The sequence below is a fragment of the Paramormyrops kingsleyae genome, chromosome 19 (genome assembly GCF_048594095.1).
Source record: "Paramormyrops kingsleyae isolate MSU_618 chromosome 19, PKINGS_0.4, whole genome shotgun sequence".
Classification (NCBI taxonomy): Eukaryota; Metazoa; Chordata; class Actinopteri; order Osteoglossiformes; family Mormyridae; genus Paramormyrops; species Paramormyrops kingsleyae.
Window position 1 is genome coordinate 8,161,389 of NC_132815.1, and position 12,320 is coordinate 8,173,708.

Below are 12,320 nucleotides of genomic sequence, written 5' to 3' on the forward strand. Positions count from 1 at the left end.
CCCAATAACAAAAATGACAAGGCACAACGCCAAAGCCATGCCTGTCTGTCACACAAGCAAAAAGCAAAGCGTCTTCTCAAGGGAACAGCACCCCTTTGTAAAGCTGCACACCCAATCACCGATGGCAGGAACAGGAACAATTAACCACCGCTGTCACTGGACTGTCCTGCAACACAACACACAGTCAGAGAGCAAAGCACCGCAAACACACTGAGACGTTACACTGGAGAAACACCTAATGCCGTATTAGATACAGTCATGGCCAAAATTATTGGCACCCCTAGATATTTTCCAGATAAAGTCATCATTTCTCCCAGAAAATTGTTGCAATTACAAATGTTTTGGTATACACATGTTTATTTCCTTTATGTGCATTGGAACAACACAAAAAAAAACGAGAAAAAAAGTCACAGAAAAATGGGACAATCAAAACTTAATATTCAGTTGCAGGACCATTGGAAAACATAACTGAAACCAATTGCTTCCTATAACCATTTAAGAACATTTGTAATTGCAACAATGTTTATCGAAGAATTCCAGGGCTGCCAATAATTTTGACAACAACTGTATAATTATAAATGAGTTTATGTCAGGAGGAAATTGGAATGAGTGACACGTCTGCCACTGTTTCCAAAGCTGACCACACTCGCATGAGGACTTTCCTTGGCGGTTTCCTACCCGCTATGAGGCGTCACCAGGGCACACGTGGACCAGCCATCCCACACAGGGCTGAAGGGAGCATAAAAGATGGGGAACCGCGGTGTCACTCAGAACAGCTGCGGTCCTCTGCTTACCAGCCCATCTGAGAAGATGAAACTCACCTGCATCGTCCTTCTTCTTCTTGGAGCTCTGGTCTCCCTGAGCTTCTCTCAGAGTAAGTCGGTTTTATTTCATACCTGCTCAGTTTAGTTCTCTCTTTCTCTTCAGTGCTGACATGCAGACTGTAGATTTTGCAATAGAAAAATATATTTTTGAATAATATTTCAAATTTATTAATAAAAATATGATTGTATTATGGGGCAGTGTGTGGCTCAGAGGGTCAGGACGCCGTGTCTGTGGTCAGACGTTCACCGATTCACAGCCTGTGATCAGCAGGGTCATTTTGCCTTTGTGCCCTTGAGCGAGACCCTTAACCCCCAACTGCCCAGGGACTGGCTGACCTGCTTTCTCAGTTATATGCTGCTTTGGATAAAAGCGCTAAAGAAATGTACATGTTTTGACTTACAGATGGCAATCTACCAGATAAATGCTGCAAACAATACTACGAACGGCCAATTCCAGCAGCAGCAGTGACATCCTGTGAAGTATCAGATAACAGATGCGGCGGCTTGGATGCTGTAATGTAAGTGGTTATTGCTCAGTTACAGTAACATTTATTGGCTTAGTAATAACATAATGCTTACTATGGTTACAAGTTTTACTTCACAATTACTTCTTAACTGGTAGTGTTAAAACCAAGAGATTTATGCATCTTAAGAAATTTTCATTTGAACTACAAATCACCCCAGAAGTAATAATTTACAAATATCAGCCAGTTATATTGCTGGTTGTCCTCAGCTAAAGCAGTAGCTTGATTTTCTGTAACTTTATTCTGACATCATAATGTCGTCATTTAAAGAGCATCTCTCAGGATTCTGACTGTCATTTAAACTGCCTCTCACTGTAAGTGAGGTCAGGATTTCACAATATTGTAAAATTCATGCTGGGAATTGGCTGTTTAAGTCAGAAATGCTTCATGCGGCTGGAGGAAATTGATGTAAAGATGTACTGTATTACTCACAGAACATAATCCTGCTCTTTCTGCTGTGGATTATCGCTAAGTTCATGTCTATGTCTTTCACCTGATTTCATTCCAGCATAACCACAAGAAAAGGACGGAGGGCATGCATTAACCCAGGGAAGAAAGCAAATGAGAAAATAATGAAGAAATGTTCATCACTGGAAGATAAGAAGGATGCTTAAATGAAACACACACATGTACAGTGATATAAATGGTTCTATATGCTTTCATTTGTTTGTCAGTTTCTAATGATGCAAAATCGATAAATAGATAATAAGAAGTATTATGGGATAAAAAATATATGCAAGTAAAGTTATTTTATAGTTTTATTTTTATGGATTTTTTTTTGGTTGAAATGGGGATTTATGGTTAAAAATAAAATATAATGTATAAAAAAAAATCTCAAACTGGGTCTGATTATTCGGCGTATACTTCTGCACACAAATCTGTGAATATTCCATTGCACAGAGACTTACAATATGGCAGGAAAGGCCCCAAACCAAGACCAGCAAACTTAACTGTGATCATGAAGAGGCTGGAATCTTGGATTTTATATTGCTTTAGTTAGACATGATGTATATTGTCACGTTTGGCGAAGGTGGCGAGCAGGGAAGCAGGAGAGCAAGCCAGGACTTCAGGTAAACGGGGTTTAATTGTCAAGAGACAGACAGATACGGACATCTACGGACAATACAATGACGGATCTGGCATACATGGGGAGACGCGAACTCATATACACAGGACAAAAGCAAAAGAAACAGGAAACAGCTGGGCACAATCGGGGAAGCACACGTGGATAATGAGGGGGCGTGGCACACACTAGGAGCGGACGGAGCGGGGCGTGACATATATAATGCTATATACACACATTAAACCACCTGACAGAAAACATTTATAATGCATAAGGTTTTCATTTTGACGTTTCACATGGCAGATTGTCATTTCCGGGGATGTGGTTGTAATGTGCAGTTTCACAAAAACATGCAGGATTCGCTGTTTCCCTTTAGAGCACTTTGGGAAGGAACTATACAGTATACTGGATGCTTTCTGTGCTCCAAACGAGGGTCAGACTTCAGATTCAGATGGACACAACAACAGTTGCTTCTCCCACACACTTTGTGGGAATCTGCTAACACAGTCTAAGTGAGTTTTCTGGACCTGCAGAAAGCCTATGACTGCAGACTCCGGCATATATTGTGTGAAGTGGTTCAGGAACATAGGGCTGCTATTACAGTTTTTTACAATCATTTTCACACTTGTCTCAATACCATGTTCACTTTTTCAAAAAACTTCACACTGTGAACATTACAAACAGGCACCTGAGCATATCAGTTAACTTTTGATGCAAAATGCACTAAAACCACCAAAACACTTTGTACTTCACCCAAAAGGGACTCATGCTGCCATAACTATAGCACATGCACACAAAGTACAATGAATGAAAAAACACAAAGAACTTGAAGCTCTGCAAAATGCATATATATTATGTGTTGTTGCACACAGTGTTTATTGCAAAATAAAGGAAAAACGTATGACATTTCTTACAGTAAACATTGTAATGCAAACAAATAATACAGTAAATAAATTCAGCTGCGCAAAACACTGGAAAAGAAAAATATATTACAACCACCTACTGAAAGTACATTATATTCAATCCCCAAAAAAAAACAAAAAGCAAAAAATGCCTAATAGCAAATTTTCACTTTATACATTCAAATATACTGTTGACGTGGCCTAATCTATTTGGTCCTCTGCATTTGGCCATAAATTTTCAGCAACATCACACCACAATACGCAATACGGCAAGGAAAAAATCTCTTTGAGTGCCTTATCCAGCTCTGGATGTCCTCCACATGGATGTCCATACACCCAGCAGCCATTACATCTAAAAGCGACATCTGATCATGTGACCGATGGTCATATACCTTCCATCTCCATGCAGAAAAAATTCTTCAATGGGGTTGAGGAATGGAGAGTATGGTGGCAAGAATAATGACATCATCCTAGGATGGGCAGTAAACCACTCTGTGGCTTGGTGGGAATGATGAAAGGCCACATTGTCTCACACAATCACAAATACTGGTAAATTCTGCCTCTCTCTCTCTCTCTCTCTCTCTTGCTGCTGAAAGTGTTTCATAGGGTTCATCAAGAAAAACAATAAGGTGTGCTGTATTGTATGGGCCAATGACGGCCTTCTGCAGCTGCAGTACATCATTAGATATTGCTGCACACATGGTAATGTTAACCCCCTCTTCTCAGTCACATTTCTTCTACGGCGGCGTCTTTTTGCCAAGTTGAAACCGGCCTCATCCACAAAGATAACTGTGTGTCCATCTTCACTGGCTTCAAGCTCCATGACTCTCTACAGTAAGAGAATACACAAGGAAACACAAGACACAAATGCATAGCTTACTGTATTGTACACAATAGATGAAAGAAAATACCTGTGTGTGTTGCACTGTTCACAATCACTATACAAACCATGACTTACCTGGATGTACTGATACCTGAGCTCCTTAACAGGCTCAGAGCTCCTCTGAAATGGGACAGTGTATAATTGTTTCATCCTGATCTGGTGTTTCTGCAGCTTTTGTGCAATAGTTGTAGTGCTATCATTCTCAGTATTTGTCATTGTCTGCGATTATTTTGTCACGTATTTCTCTGAGCCTGATGCTGTTGTTGGCAATGTGTCATGACCTGCTTGTTCATTCCTCTTGTGTTCCACTCCCCCTTGTTACCGTGTGTTGATTCCTGGTGTTTTCAGCTGTGTCTAGTTGTTGTTAATTGATTCAGTGTATTTAGTGCTTCCGTGTCTGTCTTGCCCCTGTCTGGTCATTGACGTTTGTGCTTGCGTTGTGTCCTGTGGTTTTGTATTTTCTAATAAATCCCTGTTTGCCTGATTTCACAACGTCTGTGCTGCTTTCCCGGAGGGACGCAATCCATAACACAATGACCATCTCAACTATTGAATCCTCCTGTTCTGGTGTAAATATTCTTCCCTTTCCCCCTGTGGGAGGTAAACTCTGTATCCTGCTGTACTGAGTCAAGACACCATGTCAAATCATATTTCTATAGTACTGTACATGTGTATACACACATCAATCAGTCAAAATACTGTATAGTAGCCTACCTGTTGGTTTGCCTGAAAATCGTCACTATTGATGCCACTGTGGATCTAGGCAAGTTTGGTTTGACCCTTAGACCTGCATCCCTCAGGGACAGACCATGATTTACAACATGGTCAATTACTGTGGCTCTGATTTCATCAGTAACCATGGTTCTTCCTCTTCCTCTCTATGCTCATAAAACCTTTGACTTGTCTTGCAAAATCACACAGTCGAACCAAAAATATTTTAACTTTACCCAAAATCTAGCACAACTGCCAGAAAACACACAAAACCAGCCAATGTAAAAACACAACTCAGAAATTATGACACACTACATAAACAAATGCAAAACACTCTGGGATAAAAGGAAAATAATCTTTATTTGGGATATTTGAACATTCCTGTACTTATGAAAGCTTATTTACATCCAAACAAAGAAACCTGCGGCTAAACAAAATCTATTATGTGCTTTTACATATTTTTACATCAAAATCAATCAGTCATTCTGCCACATCATCATGTCTCTGCATGGGGTCAGGCCACAGGACTTCATCTACATCACATGCAATGTTCTCCCTTGCAAGACAATGTGGAAAGAATCCTTTGGCGTGCCGAATCCAGCCTTGGCAAGATTCCACTCTTACATCATCACACACTGCATCCATTGCTTGGATGAGGTTTTCCTGTATGTAGGGATTTCGGTCATATACTTTCCACCGCCATGCTGAGAAAAATTCCTCAGTAGGGTTTAAAAAGGGAGAGTATGGTGGAAGGCAAACATTCATAGAATGCTGGTTATTGTTAAACCAATCACGTATTCTTGGACCGCGGTGTAAGCTCACATTGTCCCATATGATAACATAAATGGGATGCTCTGCCTGCTCGTGACCTCTCTGCTCATGTCCGAGCAAAGCATGCTGTAGGCCATGCAGGAATGCTAGAAGAAGGTCAGTGTTGTATGGCCCAACAGTAACATGGTTGTGGACAACCCCATAGCTGCTGATGGCAGCGTATATGGTCACATTTCCACCACGCTGGCAAGGCATTTCTATAATGGCACGTTGACTAATTATGTTGCCACCTCTCTTTCTCCATTTTGCCAGAATGAATTCAGCTTCATCCATGAAGATGTATTCATGACGCCTCTCCATTGAGTCAAATTCAAAAAGTCTCTATACACAATGAAAATAGAGTACACTCCGTTCTGTGAATGACATATACACTCACCTAAAGGATTATTAGGAACACCTGTTCAATTTCTCATTAATGCAATTATCTAATCAACCAATCACATAGCAGTTGCGTCAATGCATTTAGGGGTGTGGTCCTGGTCAAGACAATCTCCTGAACTCCAAACTGAATGTCAGAATGGGAAAGAAAGGTGATTTAAGCAATTTTGAGCGTGGCATGGTTGTTGGTGCCAGACGGGCCGGTCTGAGTATTTCACAATCTGCTCAGTTACTGGGATTTTCACGCACAACCATTTCTAGGGTTTACAAAGAATGGTGTGCAAAGGGAAAAACATCCAGTATGCGGCAGTCCTGTGGGCGAAAATGCCTTGTTGATGGTAGAGGTCAGAGGAGAATGGGCCAACTGATTCAAGCTGATAGAAGAGCAACTTTGACTGAAATAACCATTCGTTACAACCGAGGTATGCAGCAAAGCATTTGTGAAGCCACAACATGCACAACCTTGAGGCGGATGGGCTACAACAGCAGAAGACCCCACCGGGTACCACTCATCTCCACTACAAATAGGAAAAAGAGGCTACAATTTGCATGAGCTCACCAAAATTGGACAATTGAAGACTGGAAAAATGTTGCCTGGTCTGATGAGTCTCGATTTCTGTTGAGACATTCAAATGGTAGAGTCAGAATTTGCCGTAAACAGAATGAGAACATGGATCCATCATGCCTTGTTACCACTGTGCAGGCTGGTGGTGGTGGTGTAATGGTGTGGGGGATGTTTTCTTAGCACACTTTAGGCCCCTTAGTGCCAATTGGGCATCGTTTAAATGCCACGGCTTACCTGAGCATTGTTTCTGACCATGTCCATCCCTTTATGACCACCATGTACCCATCCTCTGATGGCTACTTCCAGCAGGATTATGCACCATGTCACAAAGCTCGAATCATTTCAAATTGGTTTCTTGAACATGACAATGAGTTCACTGTACTAAAATGGCCCCCACAGTCACCAGATCTCAACCCAATAGAGCATCTTTGGGATGTGGTGGAACGGGAGCTTCGTGCCCTGGATGTGCATCCCACAAATCTCCATCAACTGCAAGATGCTATCCTATCAATATGGGCCAACATTTCTAAAGAATGCTTTCAGCACCTTGTTGAATCAATGCCACGTAGAATTAAGGCAGTTCTGAAGGCGAAAGGGGGTCAAACAACGTATTAGTATGTTGTTCCTAATAATCCTTTAGGTGAGTGTATAGTACAGTATACTGTACATGCTAGTGCTGAGTTTACTGTAACAGTTTACTTACTTGCACATATTGATATCGTTGCTCTTTTATTCTTTCAGAGTTTCGCTCAAATGGTACCCTACAGGTTTGTTTCATCCTTATCTGGTTGCATTGCAGGACACAATCAATTGTTGAACGACTCACATGGTTTATTCCATCAAAATGCACATTGTCTTCAATACAGTTTTTTTCAATCGCTAACAAGCGCTTACCCATACTTCAGATACTTTTTCTAAACTCTTAACACAGACTCACACCTACAAAACACAATTGGCCAAATGGATAATTTTCTTCTCAAAAATACATTTTGTTAAATATATACTAACTCTTCATTTCAAAATAGAACACATCTTTCTCTGCACACACTAACTTTACAAAAACACTATAAATCTGACTCAAAATGAAATTATTCTGTCAAAGAATAACACTTGTTTTCACTTCACAAGGTACATGCAGTCAATCAAAGTACACCAGGTTTCAAAATACTGGCTATTATTGACATTACAAAAACTGCATAGACTTTTATGTTTCAGTTTTACAGGTATTTGCATGCAAAACATGCAATCCACCATTTTGACACCAGAAATGTCTTGGTTGGTAACTGTATGTCCACATGTACAGTAATGTTCACATTCAAAAGCATTCCAGTAAAAAGCAAACAAGTTTTTTTTTCTTTACTGTTTACTACAGGAGGTACAGTAGAAACACGGTATGATAGAACAGAAAAAGTTTTACAGTATTGCTTACAGTGAACAAAATATCCATGAAACACACAAGAGCATTCTGAACAAAAAAACAACAGCAAAAAGCCAAGATAAAAAGGGGGGGAGGGGGAGGGGGGCTAAAAAAAGGCAAAAAATTTGCATCTAATCTCTGCGATCTTCAGGGTTAGGCCACATGTTTTCATCAACATCACTCCTCAAAGTCTTGCCTTATAAACCCCACTGAGTCTAAGCCAGAATGGAATAAGCTGTGGTTGGCCCAATTTACCCAACATAAATCAGCTGTGTGTCAATTATTCAATTGTTTGTTTATTATCAGCTGAGATATATTTTTGATATTGATATTGTTTTTGAACTGATATCATTGCAGAAGCAGAGGTTTTTATACTGTATCTAAGGTTTGGAATATTGTTTTTTCTATTGTGGGATGTTGTGTGTTAACATTCGTAAATACTACAAAAACAGTCCATAATTTTGTTGGGAGGTATAGCTTGTCTGTTAAGAAAATGTAAGCATTGTGGAAATGTGTTCACTGACTGCATATTGGGTGAAAACGACATGAAATGTGTGAATGGTATGGCCACAAAAGACCGATGCTGTGCTAATTGTGTTTAGAGTTTTGAAAATGTGACAACTGTTTGGACAAACGCTTGTTAGCGACTGAAAAAAACTGTAATTCGCTGTTGTACTTCACGCAGTGGTATTGCATTGTTTTGACGGACCATCTCACCAATTAGTGTCTCGTTGTTCTGAGAACATGCGTGTTCTTCCACCCCTATGTGGCCGTCTTTCAGTTCTGCAAAAAGATAATATTGTTAGAAGTAAATGCTCTCTACTGTACAAAAACAGATATAGTAACGTAAGGAAATAATTTTTCCCTGTCCCCTTTCTAGAGATTGGTGGAGTCATTTACTGACACTGAAATCATGCCGTGACTTTCAGAGACAAAAATACATTTTACCGGTTTTCTTCTCTGAAGGTCCTGACTACGGAGGCCACTGTGAAGCCAAAGTCAAAGTCAAAGTGAACTTTATTGTCATCTCAGCTGTATACATGTGTACAGTGAGATGATACGACGTGGCTCCAGTTCTTACAAAGTACAAATAGGCACAGAGAATAAAAATATATTACAGTAATAACTATAAATATAAATATAAACTCTAAGCTAACGTGGAAATTGTGCAATTAGTTAAGGAGGTATTCAGAATATGTGCAAGTATTGCAACAGCAGAGAAACATTATATATTTCAATACTGGAATGTAATTTTGTGTGCATATGTGCGCAAATGATTATCAGCAGTTCAATATGATACAAGGACAGTATTTTTTAGTAAAGTGCAGTTTTGCACAGTTGTTTTTGTGCATGTAGCAGCATGTGCCTTTTAAAACAGTAATGTGTAAAGTGTAGATGTGTAAGAAAAGTCACAGAACCGGCTTAAATTTGGTTGCACACATTGTCCTGCTTCCCTCATAGTCATGCCATGAACCACAACATGATCTATGATTGTTGCTCTAATTTGAAATTATAGCTCTTCTTTTTGGTCTTCCTCCTCATCCGCCAGCTCTGACACACACTCCTCTTCCTCTTCTGTTGTAATGCTCCATGTTGAATTCAGTCACGCCGCTTGCATTTGACTTGGCTTATATCCTGTTTATTGAATGGGTTCCTCACATCACAGATTGAACACATGTATGCTCAATTTTGAGTGGTAGTGTTTTACAGTTTTTTCCAATCATTTTCACACTTGTCTCAATACCATGTCCACTTTTTCAAAACACTTACAGTTTTTTCCAATCATTTTCACACTTGTCTCAATACCATGTCCACTTTTTCACAACACTTCACACAGTGGGCTGTACCAATACACACCTGAGCACATCACTCAACCTTTGGTGCAAAATGCCCTACAACCACCAAAGCGTTTCACAAGTCACCCAAAAGTGACTCATGCTTCCATAACCATGACAAATGCTGTCAGCCAACAACACTACTTGAGCACTCAATGTTCATTGGGCTAAAAAACACTAACAACTTTCAGCATTGCAAATTACATATATAAAGTGTGGCTGTATCCTCCAGTTTGGCATGAATTACTGTCATGTTGCATTGTAAAAATAAAATAAACCAGAACTACTTTTGTGTGTAAAAATTGTAATGTGAAGGATCCCTTGAGAAGTATTACAGTTTTTTCCAATCATTTTCACACTTGTCTCAATACCATGTCCACTTTTTCAAAACATTTACAGTTTTTTACAATCGCTATGACAGTTTTTTCAAAACATTAAACAAGTTTCCTAAACTCTTAACGCACCATCACACCTAAAACACACAATTGACAAAACGGTTAATTTCATGCTCAAAATCACACATTGTAAACTAAACCCCAAAACTAATTTTCAAAATACAATAATAAACTACCACAGTACACCATGTCTAGCAAAACACTGCAAACATGTTTTAAAATCAAATAATTATTCAAAACAGTAACACATGTTCTCTTCCAACAGGAACATTTAGTCAATCATAACACATTGACAAAAAAACACTATCATCAGCTGAAATTACAGAAACTGCATTATTTTATGTGTCAGGTCTGCCCTTATATTTGAAGCCTTTCTACATTTTTGTTTTGTTGGGTTTAATAAATGCATGCATTTTGTTTCTTTTGCTGCAGAAATTCAATACAAAAAAGTGAATGACCATCTCAGAGTAGCTTTATAAAATGTACAGTTTATGTAAAAAAAAAATACAGACAGAACTGCTGTAGTACAGACTTTATTTGCAAAAGGACATTACTGCAAGATATACAAACAGAAAAAGCACCGGAATTATAATATAAAAAAACAAAGTAATCTTCTATTCTGCCCGGTCTTCTGCATTTGGCCACATGTTCTCATCCACATCACACCTGATATCTTCTCTGGCAAGGCATCGTGGGAAGAATCTTTTGGCATGCCTTATCCACCCCTGGCAGTGTTCAGCTGTGATGTCTTGGCATGCAGCATCCATTGCATCCAGGAGGGACATTTGGTCATGTGGACGATGGTCAAAAACCTTCCATCTCCAGGCTGAGAAAAACTCCTCAATGGGGTTGAGGAAAGGGGAGTAAGGGGTAAGGAAATGGGACATCATCCTTGGATGGGCGTCAAACCAGGCTGTGACTGCACGGGAATGGTGGAATGCCACATTGTCCCATGTGATAACATATATTGGCAAGTGGTCTCCCACCGGTCCCCTTTCTACCTCTGGCACCAGTCTTTCGTGCAGGTCTTCTAAAAACAGGAGAAGGCGGTCGGTGTTGTAGGGGCCAATCTGACATTTATGCAGGAGTGCACCGTTGTTGGAGATTGCGGCGCACATGGTGATATTGGCTCTTCTCTGGCCCGGCACGGTAACTGTGGCCCTTTGGCCTATTATGTTTCTCCCACGGCGACGCCTTTTCGCCAAGTTGAAGCCAGCCTCGTCAACATAGATAATTTCATGTGGGACTTGATTGGCCTCCAACTCCATGACTCTCTGAAAGTAATTACACACAGTGTATGTAAATGCTGTGCTGTACTGTATATCTACTGTATGTACTAATGCACTCCAGGTTTATAGAGTAGTTTACTGCAAAACACACTGTGTATAGTACAGTAATGACTGTATTGCATAACCTTACCTGGACGTATTGGTGACGGAGTTCTTTGATGCGCTCACTGTTCCTTTCAAAAGGAACTTTGTATAGTTCTCATTGGCAATGGAATAAAATACAGGGAATATATTTGTGTTTCAATTCACAATATAAACAGCTGTTCACTTTGACTTTAGCCTATATAAGTTATGTTTAGAACATGATGTTATCTGTTCTGACATACAGTGTTAAAGCATTTGTAAATTTGACTGTAAAATTACATTGTTTTGGTCTTGGTTGAGCTTGTGTGTAAAAGAAGTTCAAGCATTTTAAATTGGTGTTAACTGTATGCATTTTGTATCAAAGCAACAAGAAATGTGTTAATTGTATAGCCTACAAAGACGGATGTTGTGCTAACCGTGTTAAGAGGTTAGGAAACTTGTTAAATGTTTTGAAAAAACTGTCATAGCGATTGTAAAAAACTGTAACACAGTGGGCTGTACCAATACACAACTCAGCACACCACTTAACCTTTGGTACAAAATGCCCTACAACCACCAAAACGTTTCACAATTCACCCAAAAGTGACTCATGCTGCCATAACCATGACAAATGCTGTCA

At 39.7% G+C, this 12,320-nt stretch overlaps 1 long non-coding RNA gene across 1 annotated transcript; it reads left to right on the top strand.

Moving 5' to 3' along the window:
• Window positions 1-735: 735 nt before the first annotated feature.
• On the top strand, window positions 736-2,082 carry LOC111858838 (uncharacterized). The gene is made up of 3 exons (XR_011984144.1): window positions 736-874; window positions 1,228-1,342; window positions 1,857-2,082. It is a non-coding gene; the product is annotated as an uncharacterized lncRNA (long non-coding RNA).
• Window positions 2,083-12,320: the final 10,238 nt, after the last annotated feature.